This window comes from Oryctolagus cuniculus, chromosome 16, assembly GCF_964237555.1.
Source record: "Oryctolagus cuniculus chromosome 16, mOryCun1.1, whole genome shotgun sequence".
In the NCBI taxonomy this organism is placed as follows: domain Eukaryota; kingdom Metazoa; phylum Chordata; class Mammalia; order Lagomorpha; family Leporidae; genus Oryctolagus; species Oryctolagus cuniculus.
The window spans coordinates 50,651,981-50,676,630 of NC_091447.1; the positions used below are offsets into that span (position 1 = coordinate 50,651,981).

At 40.0% G+C, this 24,650-nt stretch overlaps 1 protein-coding gene across 2 annotated transcripts in view; it reads left to right on the top strand.

Annotated features, from left to right (window-relative positions):
- SEMA3A (semaphorin 3A) overlaps nt 1–24,650 on the top strand; it is a 482,660-nt gene that overhangs the window by 150,101 nt on the left and 307,909 nt on the right. Inside the window, exons 1-2 of one of the 2 annotated variants that reach the window (XM_051853018.2) lie at nt 7,111–7,443; nt 17,444–17,523. The gene's annotated coding sequence lies outside the window, so the exon portion shown is untranslated. Of the gene's footprint in view, nt 1–7,110; nt 7,444–17,443; nt 17,524–24,650 lie in introns of those variants that run through there. The other variant, XM_051853017.2, reaches the window with a different exon arrangement.

A 24,650-nucleotide genomic window follows, 5' to 3' on the forward strand; every position in this document is an offset into this window, starting at 1 on the left:
TGGATGAGATCATGCAGTAACTGTCTTCCCATGTGCTTATTTCACGTCACATACCGATCTCCAGTTCCACCCCAACTCTTGCAAATGGCAGGACGTCATGCTTTGTTATGGCTCGGTGGTATTTTAGTGTGTAAATCTACCACATGTTGTTTATCCGCTCATCAGCAGCTGAACATATCCATTGCTTCTTCTCCCTAACTGTTGTGAATACTGCTACGGTAAACATGGAGGAGCAGATATCTCTTGGGCAGGCTAGTTTAATTGTTCATTCTATTGTTCTCCGTAGCTGCATAGCTGACGTCCTCCCGCCAACAGTATGCAAGGGCTCCCTTTCTTCCACATCCTTGCCAGGATTTGTTTTCTTTGTCACCTGATCTTTTAAACATGGGTCTATGATGTTGTGCTCATAACAGCTCTGAAACTATTCTTAACAAAAGGATAGCATGTCTTTTTTAATTTAAAAGAAAACATTTTTAACATAATGGTATGAAACCAAATAAACACACATTTAAAATATTTAATAAGTACTTCTTTATAAGTTCTTCTTTAGCACTAGTAAACCATAAAAAATAAAAATGAGCCACTCTATTTCTAATTCACTAACTATGGAGTAAAACTGGTTTGTCCATGAGTTTTGCTTATAAGTCTTAAACCCAGAATGAGTCAAAAAAAATCAAGAAAATTGTTGGTTTTGGTTATAAAACACAACCTTGCCTTATGGTATGTTTCTCTTTGAATGATAGAATTGGCCAGTTTAGAATGTGGTGGGATGTCCCATTTAAGGTCACAGCGAATGCCCTTGCACAGGCGACCAATGCCTTTCCTCTGCCTGACCTGTGGGAACAGCTGTGTAATTCATCTCCTCCGCCGAGTTGCCAAGGTGGTCCTTTGAAAATAGGTCAGCTCACAAGGCAGTGGTGTTCAGCCGTAAATCAGGCATCTGGCCATTTGTGACAACATGGATGAACTTGGAGGACATTGTGCTAATTGAAACAGCCAGACAGAAACAAGTTCTGCGGAATCTCAAAAATGGCAAACTCAAAGGACCAGAGACTAGGACAGTGACCACAAGGGATGGGGGTGGCGGAAATGAGCCAATCTGATCAGAATGTGCAAATGTTCACTGGCAAGATGAGCAGTGGTGGTGGTGATGAGAAAGCATGGGTGGTGAGGAATGCAGTCACGGATTTGACTACAAAAATTCTTACACAACATATGTGAGTAGCAAATCGTCACGTTGTACACCTTGAGCATGTTTTGTCTTTATTTGCCATTTAAATATGTTTTTAAATAAATTCAAAATGAAGCGGACCGTTTCACATCACTCTACTGCTCAAAGCCTTCCATCACTTCTGAGGCTCCCCATCGGCCGCCCGTTCCTTAAAGGTCTAACAAGGTCCTTGTAGCGGCCTCCCTCATCCTCTGACCTCGTCTCCCTGCATGCCCCGGCTCAGGCCACCGCGGTCTCGCAGTCCTCCTTGCTAACCCCGGGACACCGCCACCTGTGCACTTGCAGTCTCTTCTTCCTCATATTCAGATATTCTGCGCCCGACTTTTTGCTTTTATTTGGATCATTTTGCAAATGCCCTCATTAAGGAAGCTCTCCCTGACCTTCCTACGTAAAACAGAACCTGCCAGTGCTTTCTCTCCTTTCCCTGACTTTTGTAGGTTTTTTTATCTTAATCATATTTTGATATATTTATTGATCCTCTCTTCTTTCTGGAATATGAGTTTCATAAGGGCAGGGACTTGGCTTGAGCATGCCTAACTCCAAAGCTTAGAACTCTGCCTGCTGCACAGTTGACACAACCTAAATACTCTTTAACACAGACAGGTGGGTAAACAGATGCATGGGTAGACGTCCGTTCTCCTTTGTTATAGGACCACTCTTAAAGTAAAAGCAAATAAAAATTATTGCATATGTAGAATTTATTATTTTAGCAGTAACACTAGTGTTTGCGCTCTTTATTATGTAAAGAGTATCACTTTTTCTTTCTTCTTGACTATAAACTCTTTTAGGGAAGAGGTTGGTATCGTGTCAACTAGATGTTTCTACCACACCACACATTCCATGTACATTTTATCTATCAATAAATACCTGTGGAATGTTGAAACAATGAAGTCATCTTTGTGACTGATAGCTATATTGGTGTTAGGTCACATGTGAATTTTCCCAACAATTTTTGCCTTTATTTTGTAGTCTATTTAGCTGAACATATTTTGATATGTACTTTAATTTTCATGATAGAAAATGACTTTAAGACCACACACTTCATCATGAATTTCAATCTCTCAAAAAAAAGAAATTCAGAAATTATTTTGACTCTTCTTTTTAAAGATAAAAAATTATGCATTTTCCTATAATTCTAGTTTGGTGAAATAAAATTGTCAATGTACATATAATCATCACTTTTTTTATGTATCTGTATCTACCAGCCAAAAACAGCATTTGCTTTGTTTCAACCATATGTTCTTTTCTTTTTGCTCTACAACAATCTTGTTTTTGTTCATTCATTGGAGCTGGCAGATAACTATAAGGGTTTGAATTCCGAAACCAATTCAGCATTAACTTTATATCCATGACCAATGTCAAATCTGAACTCTGTCTAATGGAAATACTGAGTAATCTCATGTTAATCTCTTCTGTGTACCAGTGCTGACGTGCACTAATGAACACGGGTTGATTGGAAACGCCAGTAGGTTACCGTCGTCCTGTAGAGTTTGCTTTTGTCAGAGACCACCCTAGGAAGCTGTCCCACCCACCCAGGTCAGGCTGCTGCTCTCAGCAATATTGCAGAGGTCTGCATACACTCTGTAATTAAGAAATCCTTGACTCAGGTGCCAGGAACGTAAGTTGGTTCAGCCATTGAACTTGTAAACCCAGTTCTCCATATTTTATTTATTTACACACTTTGACATTGTGTTATTTTGCCATTAATTAAAATAGCTATGGAATGTAATACATATTTAAAAACCTTAAGAGACTTTATTTTAAGCCACATTCAAAGACTGGGAGAGAACAGATTTTTACTGATTTTAAAGCCACATTTAAATACATATATTTGTCATAAATTTTTTTATTGGGCAGATGTGCTATAACAAAGAAAAAATTACAAGATATTGCTTTCTATTTTTTGTAATACCAAAGAAATTAAATTTTAAATTAAAAAATAAAATCCTTAGCCTGCATTGCATAAACCTTGAGTGACGGTAATCAACCATGATGCGTGACTAAGGCGCACATCTGTCCATATGATTTATGACAGAATAGAATCAGAGGGTAAGCTCTTCATTTTTTAAAGAACTGTAGTTCATTGTAAGATGGGGTCATGCTTAGTGTGGAAGTATGGAAGTGTTTCTTGTGGGTGCTATTTCTACAGGGCTCTGTCTCCTTTTATCCCCACGTTTACTTTTTACTCATTGCGTGCTGCAAGTACCCCCTTGTGAGCCATCACTCAAGAAATGACATGATTTCTTCTCATCAGAGAAATGTTTTCTTTGTAAGTGGTGAATAGTACTTATGTTCTACTTCAGCAGAAGGGGGTCTGTCTGTCATACATGGCATGTGTGAGAGCGTCGTGACCGCTGCCAAGACCATGTAGATTAAGAGCTTTGCTCAAATGAACATTAGCAAACTTCCCATAGCACAGTGAATTGCATATTTTGAAGAAGGAGCCTAGTCCTCCTTTGAGTCTTGATGTCTTTGATTGACATAAATATTACAGTATAGAGAAAAATGCACAATTTAATGTCAGTCTATTGGCAGCTAATATTCAGAGAGCATCAGAGGGTTTTGTCTTATTAATACTTACTATTTATTATGCAATGACTCATGTTCAATATTTGCTGATATTTTGAGAAACAAAATGAAAGAGAGAGATGGACGGACGTGCAGGCCTACCATCCACTGGTTCACTCCCCAAATGCCCACAATAGTTGGGCTGGGCCTGGCCACAACTAGGAGCTGTGAACGCCATCTAGGCAGGGACCCAACCACATGAGTCATCACCTGTTGCTTTCCAGGGAACACATTAGCAGGCATCTGGGATTGGGAGCCAGACCAAGCAATCAAACCCAGGCTCATTGTTGTAAGATGCAGATATCATAACCAGTTTCTTAACCATTAGGCCAAACACCCACCCCTAATGTTTATTTAAAGATTGCTTAGCCTCACAAAGGGTGCACTGTTAGGATTTCCTTCACTTTGCACACAAGGAAACAGAGGCCAGAGTTGAGGCCCCTTGACAAAGGTTGACCATTGAGTCTTATGGAATGAAGCTTTGAATCCAAGCAATGAGATTTTCTTTTCTTACCTATAAACCAATTTAAAAATCACTAACTGCCCAAAATGCTGTAAGAATTAAAAGAGCCAACAGACGTCAAGTGCTTTGAACCAACCCTGAGTGACAGCACGTGCCCAGCAACAGTAGCTGCTGTTCCTCTGGCATTTGGCCTCAGTGGGTGAAGTTTGATAAATACCCTGCTCACCGCATCCATGGGGTAGATTAAGAGACTATCAGTGCCTTGACATTAAGATTAATGACTTCTTCAGCCATATTTATTTGCGTCATCTGGTGAATACATGCATAAATAGTTACTGACACACATGTATTAGAGCAGTGTAGCGCTGATGTCGTGGTTTGAGGTGTAGTGGTTAGTGTAGCTGATGTCTGGATCTGGTGGGACTGTTCCTTACCACTCAAGTGACATTGTGAAGTGGCTGTATAAAACTGTGATTGACCAATGCAGTCGTACGTGAAAATCATTTTGCCAAACGGTCCCTTTGCTCTGTTCTACTTACTGTAGTGCATATAAAAGGAAGAAAGATGTATGTGCACATTTATAAATACTTAATGAAATTTTAATGATTTTCTTAAACTGTTTTGAAATTGTGACTATGTATCCTTGTTAACAATTAATTGGTGATTATCAATTTGGTATTAATATTTGGTTAAATCAGAGGTCCAGGCATTTGACATAGCAATTAAAATGCCACTTGGGACGCCAGCATTCCATTTGGGGTACCTGGGTTTGAGTGCATTCCCAATCCCAGCTTCCTGCTAATGTAACAGAGAGGAAGCGGTGACGGCTCAAGGGCTGCGTTTCTGCCCCCACATAGGAGATCCTGGCGAGTTCCTGGTTCTTGGATTCAGCCCAGCCCAGCCCAGCTCTGGCTGTTGTGAGCATTTGCAGAGTATATGGCGGATGTTCACTCTCTCTCTCTCTCTGCTCTTCAAATAATTAAATAGATAAATAAAGTTTTTTAAAAATATTTATTTGAAAGAGTTACACAGAGAGAGAAGGAGAGGCAGTGAGAGAAGAGAGAAAAACAGAGAGGTCTTCCATCCGCTGGTCACTACCCAGATGGCCACAATGGCCGGAGCTGGGTCTATCTGAAGCCAGGAGCCAGGAGCTTCCTGGTCTCCCAAGCAGGTACAGTGACCCAAGCAGTAGGGCCATCTTCCACTGCTTTCCCAGTCCATAGCAGAGAGCTGGATTGGAAGTGGAGCAGCCGGGTCTCGAACCAGCACCTATATGGGATGCCGGCACTGTAGGCAGTGGCTTTACCCGCTATGCCACAGTGCTGGCCCCAATAAATAAGTTTTAAAAAGTAATTATGGCATTAAATATGAAAATACATGTTCATTTTTAATTAAAAATATTTGAACAGCAGGGAGAAAGAGACAGACACAGAGAGCCTCTGTCCACTGGTTCACTCTCCAGATGCCCCCAGTAGCCAGAGCTGGGCCAGGCTCACGTTGAGAGGCTGGAGCTCACTTCAGGTCTCCCACAAGATGACAAGGATCCCAGCGCCTCAGCCATGACCTACTGCCTCCCAGTGTGCACCTGCCGGAGAGCCAGGAAACAAGTCCACACACTCTCATATGGGCTGTGGCTGTGCCAAGCCGCATCTAAGTCACCACCAAACACCTGTCCCCATATTTTTATTTTTTTCAGCATTTAACTACTTTAGTATTGATATTTTGTAGTCTGTATTTCAATATTTAAATAAATATTCTGTTTTTAAAAACCATCAATTGTATACCAACTGCCTAAGAGTTACTCACTTATTTTAGTGAATGAAAAAAAGAGGCGGAGACATGACCTGAAACTGTATTTGACTGACAACTTTTTTTTTAGTCATTGTTTTGTTTATTTCATCATTTATGGTTTTCCTTTTCTGGTGCAAATATCTCATGATAAATTGAGTTTCAAGGAGCAAGTATATCTTCTGAAACACATTTCTTTCAAAGCTTATTTAGAAACCAGTCATTCTTGATCCAACTTTGCCGCTTCAGGCCTGCCTGGAGTAGTTGCATTTCCATGCAGTTTGTCCTTAGAAATGCTGTCCATCAGAGAGCAGTTACTTCAGTTAAATAATTTATTGGCGACTCAGTGAGCACAGTAACTGATGAAATCTGTTGAGACAAGGCATAGTCAAGTCGAGTGAGTGTGAAATGTACTGCGAATTTTTGAAAAGCAGAGGCAGGCTCTAGGAGCAATGCACGACAGTGCCTCTGAAACGGGAGGATTCTGTGTGCTGCTAATGTGTGTAAGCTGAAGACCCTGCGATGCTTAAAGAGCAATCTCATGAAGCATAAGCTAAAACTGGAGGAATGAAGCTGGCCTATGATAAAGCTGTCCTTAAAGAAAAAGGGAAGGGTGAGAGCCTGTTACCTCCACAGCTCCAGAGAGGGAGGGCTCCCGCTGAGTGAGCCCGGCCGCAGGTGCTGTCAGGATCCCTACCTTCCTGCCTCGCTCTCCCATGGTCCATATTTAATCTTCTACAGGCAGCCCTCTATCTCTAGAGAACGCAGAGGGAAAACCAAAAATTAAGTGAAGAGGCAGTACAGTCAGCGGCCAGACACAGGTTCACTGTATTAACAGTCCCCATCCGTGACCCAGAATCCACATGTATTCTGCTTTGGTCTAAAAGTCCCCGAAGGCGACATGTGACGAATGCCTCTCTGGACAAGCGCAGCCCGGGGGAGGGATGGAGGGAGTTTCCAAAGCCCGGGAGCTGCAGGTCTCATTCAAATGGAGGCGTCCTGGTAGTGGACGGCTCCCAGCGCCTCGTAGAATTTCCTGATGTGTGAAAACACAGTTCTCGCTGGTGTTGCGAGCTGGGGCCGGGCATGCTGGTTTGTTTGGCGCCTGCTACTTGTGAGAGCTTCACCTTTTCCATTTTTAGAAAATGTGAGGCAGCAAAAAGGGTTTTGACAAACTGCAGAGCCTGCAGAGTGCAATCGGCCTGGTGGAGGGCACCCCAGCACCCGGCCCGGCCCTTGCCTTCGTCTGCCCGCTAGCTTTGTGCGACATTCTCCACCTCTGGATTATAGTTTGAAAGTGAAGTCAAAGAATGTGACTCTGGAAGATTAAAGATTCTTTGTGAAAATTCATCAGAAAACAATAGGAAAGAAGACGCACAGGAGCTCCTGAATGGTAACTCTGCCTGCTTCTCCCTCCTTCCTCTCCCTCTCTCCTGTCATATTCTCTCTCTCCCTCTCTCCTGTCATACTCTCTCTCTCCCTCCCTCCCTCTCTCTCTCTCTTTCTCTCTCTCTCTCTCTCCAAGCATAATATATAGCTTTACAGCACCTCTTTTGTCGTGCTAATTGATGACTTGATAGAATGGCAATGCACTCTGTATAATTCAAAAACAAAGGAGTTTTTGCTATGTTTGTAGTTAGTGAATTTTTATTTGTGTATATCCATTCTATGTGTTGGGCAATAAGTCCTTATTTCAGTTTAAGGATCTTAAGTTATTATATTTTCATGATATTAGCTGACTTATCTCTAGATAGCTCCTTATATCAGTATTTATTTTGGTTTTGATTACAGTGATATTAAAAGTGCAGAATGGCATATGTAAATTAAGGCAGGAATCTTTAATTTTAGCGACTTTATTTCAGTTAACAGCTCTCATATTAAAATGAAAAATTAGAAGACGATCAAAAAATTTATTCTGAAAACAGGGAGGGCTTCTTTTAGTGAATAAGGAAAGAAAATGAAGTTGGAGGAAAAGGAGACGAAATTGCAAAAATGAAAAGAAAAAGGTATTGGTAATACAAAAATACCACAAAATCTGAGAGAGAGCATTCCCTATAATTTCATCCAATGCATATATTTAAAATAAATAATCAGATTGTGGGTAAAAGTGTGCTTAAAAATTACATAGCATCAAATGTCTTAATATAAGATGTAGGAGCCAGGTTAAGCATTTGAGTATAATTATAATATATTTGTGCATAATATTTCATGAAAAATTTCTTCACCAGAAGCCTATTGAAACGTCTGCTAAATCTGGCTATTTAGAAAAAGAGCAGGACTGCATTGATGAACTGCCTCTGGATTCTTTATTATTGAGATGGTCAAGCATGAAAGATTTAAGTCACCAAAGATTTGCTTACATAATTGTTTAAGAATACAAATTATTGAAAGGTCAATTTTAGCAGAGCTAATTAGACCACTTTTTATTAAGTGTTTCTATCCTATGATTTTATGACATAATTGTTGTAGCTGCTGTTTCAAAACCAGAGCTCAAAACCCTGCCTATTGTTGTTGAGCCCAGGAGTATAAGAATTATGTGGACTTTCGTATCTTCTGTGATGGTGGTGTTATTAATAAAACCTGGGTTCCAAAACTTGCAGATATTGGAGGAAATATTTCAAGTTTTCTCTAGCCCAGTCATCTACACTTGTACATTCATATCTATTCAGAAAACTGACAGTTTAATATTTACATGTAGCTTTTTCCCTTTTTACAAATGGCATCCTCTTTTGTAAAAAATATGTGTGTGTATGTATATATATATATTTATTTATTTATATTCATTTGAAAGGGAGAGCAGCAGAGAGAAACGCAGAGGGATCTTCCTTTTGCTGGTTCCCTCCCCAAATGCACACAACAGTCAGGGCTTAGCAGAGCCAAAGCCGAGTCGAGAACCCTGCTCTGGTCTCCCACTTGGTGACAGGGATCCATGTACTTGACGGATCACCGTGATGCCCCCAGGGTGCTCACTGGAAGGAAACTGGATCAGAAGCAGAGCAGGGCCTGAATCAAGGCACTCTGATGCGCAATGTGGTGGTCTTAACTGCTGAAGCAAATGCCCACCAAGACAGACAGATATGTCTCAGTTTACATTTTGAGATGCTTTAGAGTCTTTGGAGTTACGTTTTGGTTGATTAACTACCCAGCTGATGTGATCACACTTGCTAGAACAGATAGTGGAAAATCACTCCAAGTAAACAGTGAACTTCTCCAGATAATGCGCTTCTCAGTTAATTGGTTATTTGCTTACTTATTCTTCATAATTCTAAAGCACCATGACCAGATTGTTGTGAGATTATAGTAAATTAAACTGTTTACTCCAATAGTTTTGCATTTTTTCCCTTCCTTTTGTATTCAGAGAACACTAGCTTTTACTCAGAAAATGACTTCTGCCCCAGTTGTGGCTGCTGGTGTCTGGAATTCCTACTTTGCCAAGGGAGACAGGGCATGAAATCAGTTCTGTCTATAGCAGGCATGGCTTGGCTGAGCCGCTGTGGCCATCAACTCTGGCGTACTGTTTTCTCTACATCTTTTTCTTCTGGGCACTTTCTGTTGCACCGTTCAATCAGTGACGCTAGACCAAGCTGTACTGTGGTAACAAATGAGCCCAACATCTGTGTGGCTTAGAACAACACGCTGTGAGTGGTGCACGTGTTGTACATCCATCACGAGACAGCTTGTGCTCCGCCATCATTCCACAGGGAAGTGGCACCCGCTGTCTGAGGCATCCCAATCTCCACGCAGAGACGTGGGAGCCAGGGCAGCACCGTGAGCCGGCTCCTAGAGCGCACTGCTCAGACCTGGCACAGGTGACACTGGTCACTCCCCAGCACAAGTCAAAGCCAGTGCAAGGCTGTCTCTGTAGTCTTTGTGTTCCCAATGCTCCCAAGGAGTGAAATCACAGATGTAAGGATCTCTTCCATAATTCAACGTTTACCTCTTTATCCACTTGCCAAAAATAGTCTCACTGAGTGAATCCTGAGGGACTTCCATCGAAACGAGGGCCAGGTCTAGAATGGACTGGAGAGGCTGTGGGGCACACACTTGTGGGCTAGAAAAGGTGGAGTTCCATGTGTGAGAGTCTCTTCACTCACCATGAGCACACTTTTGGTAGCTAACACACCTTTCTATGACACAGTCACTCAGTAGGCCCACTCTTATCTCTGACGTCAACTGTATTAAGCGTATGTAGCCATCCAGCTTAAGACGAAAGAAAATGCCAGTGCCTTAACAGTTCATTGAAAGAATGAAACACCGTTGATAAAATGTCGACGAGAACAATAAACCGTCAATGAAACTTATTCCTAAAGAACTACAAATCAATATTTTGTTTTTGCAGAATTAGAAAATAAATTGCTTCTGTGGGCGATATTATAATCATAGATATTTTCTTTCCTATGATTTTTACTATTTTGTTCTCCAGATTGAATTCTTTTGATTTGGATGGCAATAGGAATTTAGAGAAAATAAGTACTTAAAATGTATCACAGCTGGTATTTTCAAAATATAATGATAAATATTATGTAATTGGATTCAAGTAGTTAGTGTGGTTAGAGGCTTCTCCTTTGTTCATAATGTTGCAAAGGGAAAAAGTAACAAATTGACACTGTAAACAGCAGTAGAAGATGAGATATTGTGAACACCAGGAAGCTTCAAAAATGTTTATTCCAATAATGTTTGTAGCTATGATTAAGAAATAATAGAAAAATGTAGTCTCTAATTAGAAATATAATCAGGGCAAGAATTACACATGTTTAGAAGAGGATATAAGAAATATTCAGAAGGAAATAGAGATTCCAGAGTGTTGGTGGAATGAAACATTTGGATGACCTAAGTTGAAAGCTTATCTAATTAAATTATAACAAAGCATGTTTACATCAGCTAAGTATCCTTGAAGGAGGATACACATGTGTGTATGCGTGTGTGTGCAGGCACATGTACATGTAGATGTGTGTGTACATATCAGGGTATTTTTACAAGGTTCTTATGTAAATAGTTCGATACAAGTAAAAGACATGAATTAAAGTTTATAAGGTAGTGTTATTGACATGATGAAGCTTGAGCACTCACACTGTGGGTGAGCACTTCTGTAACTGTTTACAGAATCTGCTTATTTTCTAAGGGGAAAATTGTTTCAGTGTAAATTTTCTGAGAAGCCTATAGGAATTATATGTTATCATTGGGGCTTTCTTTGTGACCTTTCAATGACCCACATCTGTCCCAAGAAATTTGTTCAGGCTGATTTAAAATGTGCTGAAAAAGGCCCTAGGAAGTTTATTTAAGGCAGCCATGGCACTGGACAGTCTTAAACTAAGGACAGATGCACGGATTTCCTAATTAAATAGTTTTTGTTATCTGATGGAAAATTGAAAATGATGAAGCTTCTAGTTTCAATGTCTCTAAGCTAGAAACATTCAAAGGCAGATTGGGGTTTTGAGGTCACTTCTTTTAAGGTGTCACACACATGTGATCAAATGATGCTGATTCCAGCCTGTTTCAGAACCAGTATCACACTGGAGGATCCGGGCCAGTCTAGGTCTTTTAAAGCCCTTGGTGTCATTTCTTCATCTCGATGGTCTCACTAATAGCTTCAAATGTGTTAAAATCTTTGTCCAATATTAAGCATATATGTTTTGTTTTAGAACAAAGGAGAGGGCGATGATGTTTTGGCACAGCAGGTTAAGCCACTGCTTGGGATGCTAGCGTCCCACATTGGAGAGCCTGGAACGAGTCCCACTTCCACTTCCATACAGCTTCCTGCTAATGCACCTCCCAGGAGGTGACAGCTCAGGTACTTGGGTTCCTGCCACCCACATGGGAGACAAGATGAAGTCCCTGCATCCTGACTTTGGCTTGGCTCAGCCCTGGCTGTTAAGGGCATTTGGGAAGTGAACCAGCCAATGGATGGACCCTCTCTCTCTCTCTCCCTCTCCCTCTCTCTCTCATCTTTCTCCTCTGCACTCTGCCTTTCAAACAAAGTAAAAATAAGCTTTAAAAATTGATGGGGCTGGCGCCATGGTATAACCAGATATAGCACCGGCAGCCCATTTGGGTGCCAGTTCAAGTCCCAGCTACTCCACTTCCATTCCAGCTCCCTGCTGGAGGCCTGAGAAAGTCACCGAGGATGGCCCAGGTGCTTAGGCCCTTGCACCCCTGTGGGGGACCCAGAGGAGACTCCTGGCTCCTGGCTTCAGCTCAGGTGCGGTTGTGGTCATTTGGGGAGTGAAACCAGCAGATAGAAGATCTCTCTAACTCTGCTGTTCAAATAAATAAATAAATATTTTTAAAAATTGAAAGGACTTATAAATGTATCCTTTCTTTAAGAACTATGTGAGGCCGGCGCCGCGGCTCACTAGGCTAATCCTCCGCCTAGCGGCGCCGGCACACTGGGTTCTAGTCCCGGTCGGGGCGCCGGATTCTGTCCCGGTTGCCCCTCTTCCAGGCCAGCCCTCTGCTGTGGCCAGGGAGTGCAGTGGAGGATGGCCCAGGTGCTTGGGCCCTGCACCCCATGGGAGACCAGGAAAAGCACCTGGCTCCTGGCTCCTGCCATCGGATCAGCGCGGTGCGCCGGCCGCGGCGGCCATTGGAGGGTGAACCAACGGCAAAGGAAGACCTTTCTCTCTGTCTCTCTCTCTCATTGTCCACTCTGCCTGTCAAAAAAAAAAAAAAAAAAAAAAAAAAAAAAAAAAAAAAAGAACTATGTGATTTTTTAAACAATTATCTTGCCTATTAAGGTATTCTATACTTGCAATGAAAGAAAATTTTAACAAAATGTTTAATTTAGAAATTAATCAGGCTGAGAGGTTAAATTTAACAGACATTAGTTAAATATTTCCCAATTTCTCATTTGCATATTTTAATATTCTAAAAGTTATCAAATTTTATACAACTGAAATATTGTTCTGAGTCTTGGAAAAGTGTAGATGTGTTCCTTGAGTAATGTTCTATGGTGTCTGATGCACTTACTGGCCCCTGGTGTGCTTGCTTCCTCTAAATCTTTACCAAGTATCTTAGCCTTCCAGTCACCCCTGTTCTCTGATCTGTTTCCCCAGCATTTGGTGAATGTGGCTGTCATAGACTCATTATACTGGGGCACCTTTGCTGATCACTCTTCTGATTCCCTTGTGTTCGCTCAAAGACATACATCCATTCAAAGTGAGATATTCATTTAAAATCTATACTTTTTGAATATTAGCCCCTAGTAGGCATTGTTCTATTCACTAGAGATAAAGTAGCAAAAAGAAAAAGAAAAAATATTTCAGCTATTCCGGTTATACAAGCTTAGTTGTGTGTCTTATTTAATTTTGCACCTACAACGTTGCCTAATGTATTTGATATAATAATAGGTGTTTAATGTATTAATGAGTAAACAGACATGTACATTGCAATGTTTAAATAAAAGAATTTTGAAATTACTTCAATTTATACATTGTTAGCACACTAACTATTCAAGACAATACACATCTTTAATTTATTAGATATATAGCATATCTACTAACTGTAATCAGTATCAATTGGAAATCTGCATCTTAAAGGAAATTAAATATTTTTCTATTTGACAGGTAGAGTTATATATATATAGAGAGAGAGACAGAGAGAAAGGTCTTCCATCATTGGTTCACTCCCCCCGCCAAATGGCCACCACGGCTGGCTCTGCACCAATCCAAAGCCAGTAGCCACATAATTCCTCCTGGTCTCCCATGCGGGTGCAGGACCCAAGCACTTGGGCCATCCTTCACTGCCCTCCTGGGCCACAGCAGAGAGCTGGACTGGAAGAGGAGCAACCGGGACTAGAAACCAGTGCCCATATGGGATGCTGGCTCCACAGGCGGAGGATTAACCCAGTGAGCCACGGTGCCGGCCCAGGAAATTAAATCTTAATTGATGAACTTTTAATTTATTTATATAAATTGCCTCAAGTACATCATTTTCTCATTGTCTTGTGAGAAGCAAAGAAAAGGATTGAAGACAAGGAGTATCACAGATAAGAGGAGATATATTAAATTTGAAGTGAACTTTTTTTTTTTTTGAGACCTATTTATTTATTTTATTTGAAAAGCAGAGTTACAGAGAGGCTGAGGCAGAGAGAGAGAGAGAGAGAGAGAGAATCTTCCATCCGCTGGTTCACTCCCCAAAGCCAGGAGCCAGAAGCTTCTTCCAGGTCCTGACACAGGTGCAGGGGCCCAAGCACTTAGGCCATGTTCCATTGCTTTCCCAGGCCACAACAGAGCTGGATCGGAAGTGGAACAGTCGGGACTCGAACCGGTGCCCATGTGGGATGCTGGTGCTTCAGAAGGCGGCTTTACTGGCTATACCACAGCATAGTGAAGGGAACTTTCCTAGCACTATTAACTACAGATTTTAAATCTTTTCAATAAATTCATGATGTTGTTTTTGAAAGAAAATGGTCAATGTGAGTTTCAGTTCTACTAACTCCTAGTAAATCATTGCTTAATGAAAACAAGTACAACAGAAAGTAGAATGTTTTATTTGTTCATAGCCCACTCCGAAGGAACTGGCAGACATCAGATTTGTCAAAGTCGCGATTTTTTTAGAGTTTGCAGGAGAACATTGGGATCAAAGGAAAGAAATAGATAAGATAAAGAATTACAGTCTGTTTGCTATAGGAGTTTCCCGCTCAAGTTTCACTCCTTACTATCATTTTAGAACAAGTTAAAAGTATGCTTGTTCGGAATCGTCACCTGACACTAATGGAACCTCTTTTGACAGATTTTTGTGGGAAAATTATATGCTGTGAATTGAAAAAAGAGCTGTCAGCTTGAATCCATTATTATGTATCTGCAGGTGCCTCATTGGCTCACGTAAACTTCCTGAAGATAGGTGGAAAACTCATGTGTGTCCGCGGATTCTCCCCATTATCAGAGACGTGTGTTTTTTCCTGTCAAAATGCATGTTTTAATCACGCTTATAATGATTCCATAGCAAGATTCTGTTTATTGGAGTAAAATTTCTTTGACCACCATGATGTCTGTATTTTTGTTGATTACTGTAGAGATATCTGAAAAATAGTAAAACCTCCACTGTGTAAGGCAACTGTATTATTTACATGATCCATAGCTTTTATTTTTTTCTACAATATTTTTATTTGATCAATGCGTTGTTCTTATCTAATAAATTGTGTTTGTACATAGATTGTGCCAATTCGTTTTTCACATTTTACTGCCTTATAATTTGCTACTCCAGCCCTTTCTCCTCACTCATGGCTGGTTGACATTTTTGTTGTTTCTAGAATATTCTGTGTATGATCTTGCTTTTAGGGCCTCTGTATTTATTGCTTCTTTGGTCTAGAACGTTCTTTCTCAAGAGATCCGTGTGTCTATATCTAGAATATGAGATCCCAGATAAAATGTCACCAACTCAGAGAGGACTTCTTGTCCGTACCCAACAAGTGAACACCCAACCCTCTGTAACTTACTTTGTAGCATAATGTAATTCAGGAGGAGGCTCACTGGTCCAGGCCTCCACTGATGGAGGACAAGTGAGAAAGACCGCCCCTCCACTGCCCTATGGGTCCATCAGTGGAAGTCAGGGGCGGGGGGTCTGATTCCTGGCTGGGGCAGACAGCACCATCATCAAGAGTCCAGTGGACACCTTCAAGCCTGAACACTCAAGGAACGACCTCACAGCCATCTCTCTGCCCCCAAGGGTACTCTCGGCCTCATCACTGCCTGTCCATCAGCGGTCCTCCCGGGACTGCTCAGCCACTGCTGCTCACCCCACTCTCGCCTTACTCTCCAGTCTCCCTGTCTCCTGCCACTCTCTGGCTGTGCTCTCTTGAACTCGCCAAGACAGCCTCTTTGTCCTCAACCCCTTCCAGGTGTTCCCCCCTCATCTTATCTCCAGATGAACCCCGTGACTCCTTCTCGTGCCAGTTCTGCGGGTGGCCCCTTCCCCCCCCCCCCGCCCACTCAGAGCCTGACATGGTGACGCCTTGGCACCTCACTGTCACTACCTGAGAAGCCTTCTTGCGTCTCCCTAAGATCCCGTGAGTGTGTTCCTGTGACTCTGCTCGTCTTCCTTGTACACGTTTTCTGCCAATCTCTGGTCACTGCCCCTCTTCAGTTCTCATTTTAGCTTCTCCTTGCTGTCACTCTCTCCACCTTCGTCCTTGTCATGACGTCATGGTCATTTCACTTTTCCCCAGTGGTGAACATTCACAAACACGGGCCCCTTAGTTGACTTCTCATTCCAAAGGATCTTGTTTTCCATGTAGCCACAACCTGAAATGATTTCAGCATCTCACGCTGGCTGTATCTAAGGAACATTTGATGTGATGTTGACATATGCATTCTCAATGTTTGTGTATTTGTTTAGACTGATAGATTATCTTTTTACATACCTGTATACCTAGTATAAATTTTTTTTTGCTTATATCAGTCTTTTAAAGTTTGGTCTACTCCTACCACATAATAAGAGATCCAGCAAGTATCCACTGAAAAATATATCAGAATGATATAATATTGTACTATATGGAATAATATATTCAATATTTCTCAAAAATATAGCAATATAGCACCATATTTCTCAAAATACAGTTTTTAAAAGGGGTTGGAAATAACAGAAAAAATACTACTTTAAGTTCTTTGTCACTATATTGTGTTTTTTTATTTTAATAACACTAACACCTAATAGGTATTAAGGTTAATACTTAGCTAATGAATCTGTATTGCATGTATTTTCATTTAATTCAAATAATATATCTTCCCAAATGCAAAAGCATTCCAACTTTGGCCCAGATTTGAACTCTTTTTTTCTCAAGTGTTTCATTATTTATTCACATATGTAATGTGTATCATTAATGTTATAAGGCATCTATTTTATTAAAATTATACAAAGCATGCTTTCAAGTTCTATTTGAAAAATTTGGTTATTTATGATTTATATTTACATTTGTGGTATATATAACATATGTTATTCAAGAAAAACGTCTTTTGTTACACTGAAATCCAGTTACTTGCTAGCTGTGCTGTGAAATGACTGCTTAGCTATGTCGTTGGGGTGAGCCTTCCCTCATCGGCAGTGAGAAAAGGGAGTGGTGGCGTAGCGTTCCGGACAAGTCAAGGGGGCACCCGCGTGTTTCAGCAGCTCTCAGATGAATCACGGATTCCTTAGTAGGGCCAGAGCCTGAATAATGAATTATTTCAAAGTACCTTAAATCCAATTAATGATTCCAAACTGTGATTTGTTTGGGGGAGTTGAAGTCAAATTTAGTGCCTACCCCCTTTTTTCCTTCCTACATTACGTTTTCCTGTTCAAGATATCAAAGTAATTTGGACAAATTTATTGATCTTATTTAGTGGGGCACCAAGTAATAATTGCTGAACGTTTACATTAAATTATAAAGATATAAAATAAACTTGTTTATTTTATAGGATAAAGTGTCCAGCTACTTAAAATAACTTGCTGAATGAACAAATGGGCCTTGGGAGCTAAGGATTTTTCTTGGAAAGAGGTAAGATTTCTAAAACTGTGCATCCTTGCATGTTAAGAAGTTTTGAGGAAACTTTATATTAGTTCCTTTTCTAGCATATAATTTAAAAGATAATTTTGAAAAACTAAGGGCACTTTCTGTTTTAACTGATAGAGTCCTGATTTATGAATGATCTGGTCATTTGAGATGGTCCTGATATTTGAAAAAAATATTTGTAGAGGCTACATTGCCACTTTAAAATGTAAAAAGATAGATTGCTACTGTTTCCGTCATATTATGCCTCAGAATGTCGCTGGGTCTGCCATGCTCCCCTGGAGCCACAAGGTAGGGTATGTGGGCACATTGCCGCCAGAAAGACCCTGTGGCTAACCTGCCCCCTCTACGTTTCCTGGAACATAATCTCAACCAAAACCCTTTCCGAGGCTTGAGTGCCAGGCACAGGGGAGGAGCCGTTCTCTTTGTGTGAGGCTCTGAATTTTGACCAAAGATGTGAGCTTGAAATTCCACCATTAAATCCTTTAAAGAAAGTGTAGTCACAAAATCTGAATGTGGACATACTACTTATTTTAACCCCTTTGCAAAATTGTTTCTCGAGATTCATTTCATTGTATGAAGTGGGGCAAAAAGCTAGCAGCATTAGACTTACCACTTGCTCACTGTTATGCTATTACGAGGAATGGATGGAATGAACAAAGGAATTAAAATACATACTTGTACTTGAACTTCTATGAATAGTATGTGGGACTGATAAGAATACATGAATCTAGGTATGTTTCTTTTTTCCCTGTTGGAACTTTGAATAAGATAAATCTCATATCAATTTTGTTTTAATCTTACTATAGTAAAACAAGTTTCGGTTTTATTGGGTTCCTATGTGTTTAATTTGGTGATGCTTCCTAGTCAGTGTGAGCAAATGCTCGTTCCCCTGGATTTTCATGATTATGTCAGGAAATGTAAGACTTCCATGAAAACGTAATAATTAAATTCCTAGGTGGAAGCATCATTTCATATGCAGAATATTTTTCACACAATGTGAAAATTCATTGATTTAAGACGTATCTATACATTTTTAAAGTTGAGAACAATTTGTTATGTGGTTATACTTCTTTCATGGGAGTAGATGTCATATCTTTAGTATCAGTAGGATAGTAAAGACTTCCAACAATCACTTATAGTGCCTTTTCTGTAATACATACAGAGAACTGTTTGAAGACTTGAATTTGTGCTTTTAGGTGTAACTTAAGACAAAAACAAGCTGGGCTACAAAAATATCACTTGGCTGTACAGTGCGATTTGGTCGTCTCAAAGTGGGTGCCTTGAGGATTTCATTTTATCTACCCATTTCTGCCTTTTCATCTTTTTTCATAAATTTGCAGATAAGATTACATGTAGATTCTGTGTACATCATGATGTTTAAAAGTGTATCTAAGTTCTGAAATGGTTAAATTTAGCTCATTAACAAATGTGTTAGCTCACATAATTAGCAATTTTGTGGAGACAAGTCTTCACATCCCTTTTCTTAGCATTTTCAACAATAAATATGTCATCCTTAGCTATAGCTACCATGCTGTATAACAGATTCCTGAGCTTATTCCTCCTATGCCCAGTGAAATACAATTCAGCCATTAAAAAAGGAAAATCCTGGCATTTGTGACAATGTGGATGAGCGGAAACTCATTATGTTAGGTGACATAAGCCAAGAACAAAGAAGACAAAGGCTGCTGACTTCATTCAGAGGGGGAGTCCGAAAGAGCTGATCTAATGGAAGCTGAGACGGAGCAGTAGTTAGCAGAGGCTGGGGAAAGTGCAGGGTAAGAGGGTGGGGACGACGTGGTCTCTTTCATTAATGGGAGTAATAATTTGAAGCTTGGAAAATGCCAACAAAGCAAGATCTATGATACATTTTCTTCTGAATCTGAGTATAGTTCTGCCTTTAGTAACAATGCCCTGAGCATGGCTCTGTATGTGTTAGATTCTAACCACATCCTATATTAAATGCACACAGGTACCTTACTTGTAAGCTCATGACAATGATTTCAGTAATTGATCGGGAGTATAGAAGATAACTGAAGGAGCCTGCGGTCAATAGTGAATGCAAGGATTTGGGAAGAGAGGAAAACAAAATAAAATTTCATATTAGCAAAAAGGGAAATTTGAAAACATGTGAATGATAAGGAAGAAAATAAAAGTAAGACATTAAAACCAACAATAGTACATGATTGCTCTTCTGTTTGACATTAGATACTCTTTTGTTTATTTTTATATGGCTATTGAGCAACTTAGATCTGGAATAGGGAGATGCCTTCATATACTGGAACTAAATCACACTCCAGACCCTAGACTCTAGAGCCAATCACCTTGCGACCTTGAGAAAAGTAGTTTGCCTTATTTTACTTTCTCATTCATACACTGAAACAAGCAATATACAATTTAACTTGCTTATGCTTTTTTGCATATTTTGAAATATTTTGATTTTTTTTTTTAAAATTGAATTTTAAGATGTGCCTGGTTTTCCCTTTCATTACTTTTAAAGATAATTTACCTTATTTTCAGGAAATTTTACTATTTTAAATTTTTTAGTATAAATTTTATTTCTTTGTTCTAGATTCTAAGCTTTCCAGAGTAAAAATATTTTTTTCTTCTTGGTGCCCCTCCTTTTCTTCTTGCTGTTGGCTAAAAGGCATGGGTGAATTTAATTGAGTGAAAGATAAAAAACCATTGTTTAATAAAAATGTTCCTAATGAATTCAAACAAAAACCATTGAAACACTTCAAACTCTCTAAAGGATGTCAATATTTAAGAGATTAAAAACTCTTTTTCTCAAATGAAGTTTCCTTTGAACTACTACGTTCACCTATTAATTTGACTGTTACCTGAGTTTTATGATTTATTTATTTATTTTGAAAGTCAGAGTTACAGAGAAAATGAGAGAGAAAGAGAGAGAGAGTGAGAGTTAGAGAGAGAGAGAGAGAGAGAGAGAGAGAGACTGATCTTCCATCTGCTGGTTTATTCCCCAAATGGCTGCAATGGCCAGCATTAGGCCAGGCTGAAGCCAGGAGCCAGAACCTTCATCCAGGTCTCCCATAGGGGTGCCAGGATCCAAACACTTGGGCCATGTTCCACTGCTTTTCCCAGGCCATTAGTAGGGCTGGATCAGAAGTGGAGCAGCTGGGACATGAACTGGTGCCCATATGGGGTAGTAGCATCACAGGCATTGGTTTTACCCCCAGGCCACAACACTGGCCCCTTGGTTTTAATTTTTAAATAGTTTCTCTTGGCTTATATCTTTATATATTATTCAGTTTTATAAGTACTTCTAAGAATTTTGAAAGAACTATTAGAGAATTTGCTAGATACTTTATTTATTAATATGAATGACAAAGAGACAGAGAAATAGACAAAGAGAGATCTTCCATCTCCTGCTTCTCTCCTAAAATGCATCCATTAGCTGGGGCTGGGCCAGGCCAAAGCCAGGAGCTGAGAACTCAGTGCAGGTCTCCCTCAGGGGTGGCAGAGAGCCATCACTTGCTGCCACCCAGGGTGTGCATTAGCAGGAAGCTGATGTTGAGAACAGAGTCGGGATTCAAACCCAGGCACTCCTATACGGCGTGCAGGCTTCCCAAGCAGCGTCTTGACTTATATGCCAAATGATTGCCCCCTAAACAGTTTTTAAAGAGAGAAAAGTTGCTCAAATGTGCTGAGAAAATCATGGTGGAACTGAGCTCACGTTCAGCCTTAGTAACAAGCAGCGTGATTGTGTGGTCGACCAGCCAGCTCTCTGCCTTCATTCAGCCTTAGTGTCCATGGTGTCAAAAAGAGAGCTTAGACTGTCTGCCATACAGGCCCAGCCTCCTCTACACCCAGTCAGAATGAGAGCAGGAAGGCCATGGTGGGTGTGGAGTGTCACTTGCCTGGTTGAATTAACTTCATTTTCTGCATATGTGCATAGATCCAGCTTCGGATTCGGGCCATAGAGCTTCTTTATTTATTTTGCTGATGAATGGTTAGTTCCTTCCTCAAAGTGTTCTCTTATTTTTCTTCCTCTTTGGTAATCTATGCTGAATGTGTTTAGGTCCACAGAAAGGACTTAGGAGACCATCTCATTGTTGATAGAACAAAACTGGGACTAAGAACCAAGAATGAGGATCTAAACCCCCAACCCCAATTTGAGAGTTCATGTTTTTCACTTTGTGGTATCTTGCTGCCAAGTTGCTCCTTTTCCTGGGCTTTATTCCTCATTCATTTTAGAAATCTGGTGGCAATTTCTGCTACGTGTTCAGCAGTGTCCCCAGTGAAAACATATTTGTGTGTATACACGAAGTGTTTCACCCTCCTCTTCTGGAAGATGAAGTCTGTTAATGGGGCTTAGGAATGGAACAAATAATGTTGAGAAACAAGAAGAACAGAAATTGGACTCCACAGAGATCCACTAGTTGTGTGATGGGATTTTAGGACTTGATAAATAATTATTGATGTGAAAGACAAAAGACTGCACAGAACTCTGCATTACGAGCATTGTTTTTGTTGGAGGACTATGAATTTACGTTTTTTCTTTCTGATTTGTGAGGAATAATTTAGGCAAATAAACTGCCTTCATTTTCTACAGCTTAATTCTGTAATTTTGGAAGAGGTATATAACCATGAAACCACCCACATAGGCAAGATATAGAATATTTTCATCACCTAGGCCAGATTCGTTGTAGCTATTTTTTAGTACTATGCCTTAGTTTGCATTGAATATAAATAAGTATGTGAATATAAATAAATATATTGTATGCATTTTTTCACTTAGCATGATACAGAATGATCTATGTACCTGGGTGTGCCACAGTTCATTCTCTTATGGCTGAGTGATATTCATTGAGTGGATATACTACATTTGTTTGTGAATTCTCTAATTCAAGATATTTAGCTGTTTCCATCTATTGGCCTTTGGGAATTAATTTTCTATGACCATTTGTGTGCAAATCTTTGTGTAGACATATTTTCATGTCTATGGAGACACATGTACTTAGAATATCAGCGTCTTTGCCAGGCATATGTCTAACTTTTTAAGAAATGACAGATTTCCAAAGTGCTTGTACCATCTGAGATTCCTCCAAGCCCTGTGTGGGAGATCCGGGTGCCCTGTAACCAGGGCCTGCAAACTATTGTTCTTGAGTCAAAGTCAACTTCTCTTCTTTGAAAGAATCCATGGAACATAGCAGCACTTACTTGTTTGTGAATGAGTTACTTTCATGCCAAAAAGGGTAGAGTTGAGCAATTGCAACAGAGACCGTATGTCCCTAAAAGTTTCAAAATATGCACCAAACTGGCCCTTCACACAAAAAATCTGCCGACTCCTTGTTCTTCATCCTCAGGAGCTTGCCTGTTCCATCTTAGCCATTTTCACGTGTGTGGCCATGTGGCCATAGGTCTTGAACTGCCTTTCTCTGAGGTGTGAGTTGCGTAATCTGTCTGTCTTCTTCTGGAAAGTGTCTGTGATTTTTGATCATTTCCTCCAAGTTCTTTCACTTCGGAATTTGGGGCTTGGTTATTTTTCATTATTCGTATTCTCTACTATCCTCATAGGTCAGGTAATTCTAGGCTGTCCATTTCTATTTGAGTAAGAGGCAGAGCCGTTTTTGAAAATGCCACACAGGGTAGGTTTGGGAGCAGGGATGGAAGTGATCTCAGAACAAAACAGGATTTTTCCTGAGACGATGAGGTAAGGGCGTATGGAGTCCTTTCTTCAATGCTTTCCAATTTCTCTGATAGTTGACAGGGGAAATATATTAAATACAGATATTTTCAGAGCCAATGAGGGAACTGTTGGCCTGTTCATCTCTTTTCTGGTGTGGTATAGCGTGGTATTGTGTAATAATATGATATGACATAGTGTGCTTTGGCATAGTATGCTATGCTACAGTATGACATGTAATAGCATGATATGATATGTGTCATGACATGGTATACCATGGCATGATGTGTTGTGACATATTACATGATATGGTGTGGTGTGCTCTGGCATTGTATGGTATGACGTGAAATGGCGTGGTTTGGTGTCGTATTATACGGCATGGTATGATATGCCATGACAGCAAGTGCTGATCATCTCCCAATTTTCTTGGTGTGAATGAGCTAGCTTTTCCTGAGAGATCTTGAACTTCTGATTGTTAAGTTAGTGAATTTTATGTGAATTCTTCATTCTTTAATTTTCTTGATATCATATATTGCTGAGATCTTTTTTACAGTTCTCTTTATCTTAGTGGATGACAACATATCTCTCCGTTTTCATTCTGGTATACCCTTACTGGGGTTAAGTGAGTGAGCTTAGTTAATTTTCATGCTTTCTCTATCTGGTTTAATCAGAATTCACATTATATTCTTAACAAGTATTCAGATGCTATTCACATAGGTTATTGAACCAAAATATCATTATTGTGGTTCGTGGCACTGTGTTTCCATGGTTTAAAAGGTAGAATTTCCTGAGTTTTTTCAGAAACATATCCATAAGACAAATGATTATCCAGTCTTCTCTCTTCGAAACCATATGTCGAGATCATTTTATAACTTATTTGCACATTTACCCTGGGTAGAGGAGAAAAGTCACATCTGTCCATTCTAATTCATGCTAAGAAGTTTTCATAAGAAGTCTGATAGAAGGGGGATTGGAAATTATTGACTAAGATGATGCTTCAGGACTATCTGCAGATTTCATTACTCATGTTATTTCAGTTCTCCTATTACCATGGGTAATTGACTACAGTTTAAGTGGGAATATAGACTGAAATACAGTTGTAGCTCATCTGGGCTTCATCAAAGCCATATCCCTGTTGGGCCACAACTGGACTTTGAAACAATTTATGTCTGGAAGGACTGCCCAGAGTCACTGGGGATTTGCCTAAGTTCTGAGACAGTTGCCGTGGAAACAGTCCCATTCCTCTCTTATTTAGTAAAAACTTTTCACTGGCAGTTACCCAGAACTGAAAATAACAAAAGATTGAAGAAATAACTCTACAGAAGTGAGGTATTAACAATAGTTGGATTTATAGACTGTTTTGCTTAGATCCATGTAGATTAGTTATTTTGAATGGAATTTCTGAAATAATTTATTTTAATCTACATTACAAAGGTTGAGAATCAGACCCTTAAGTTTTTAAGGACTT